The sequence below is a fragment of the Octopus bimaculoides genome, chromosome 25, assembly GCF_001194135.2.
Source record: "Octopus bimaculoides isolate UCB-OBI-ISO-001 chromosome 25, ASM119413v2, whole genome shotgun sequence".
Classification (NCBI taxonomy): Eukaryota; Metazoa; Mollusca; class Cephalopoda; order Octopoda; family Octopodidae; genus Octopus; species Octopus bimaculoides.
This window is the reverse complement of record NC_069005.1, coordinates 17,704,821-17,705,361: the sequence shown is the minus strand read 5'-3', so window position 1 is coordinate 17,705,361 and position 541 is coordinate 17,704,821. Positions and strand designations below refer to the sequence as shown.

Here is a 541-nt window from a genome sequence, read left to right as displayed (position 1 = left end):
ATATATATATATATATATATATATATATATATATATATATATATATATATACATGTATATATATCTGTATATATATATATACTTATGTATATACATGTACATATATATGTATATGTATGTACATATATATGTATATATGTGTTTATATAAATATGTATATAAATGTATATATATATGTATATATATATGTTTATATATATGTATATATGTATATATATATTTATATATGTACACACACACACACTCTCATATGTATTTGTGTGCGTGTGTCTGTGTTTGTACCCCTACCATTGCTTAACAACTGACGTTGCTGTGTTTACATCCCTGTAACTTAGCCGTTTGGCAAAACACACCGATAGTATAAGTACTAGGCTTACAAAAAATAAATCCTGGGGTTGATTTTTTCGAGTAAATGTGGTGCTTCAGCATGGCCACAGTCACATGACTGAAACTAGTAAAACAACAAAAATGTATGCCATTTTTATCCTGAGTAACACTGGGTGTATATATATATATATATATATATATATATATATATATA

The 541-nt window shown here is 24.6% G+C and overlaps 1 protein-coding gene across 1 annotated transcript in view; it reads left to right on the top strand.

The window, feature by feature from the left end:
* Positions 1 to 541, top strand: part of LOC106872571 (pleckstrin homology domain-containing family M member 2) — a 192,258-nt gene that overhangs the window by 163,452 nt on the left and 28,265 nt on the right. The gene's annotated exons all lie outside the window — the stretch shown is intronic.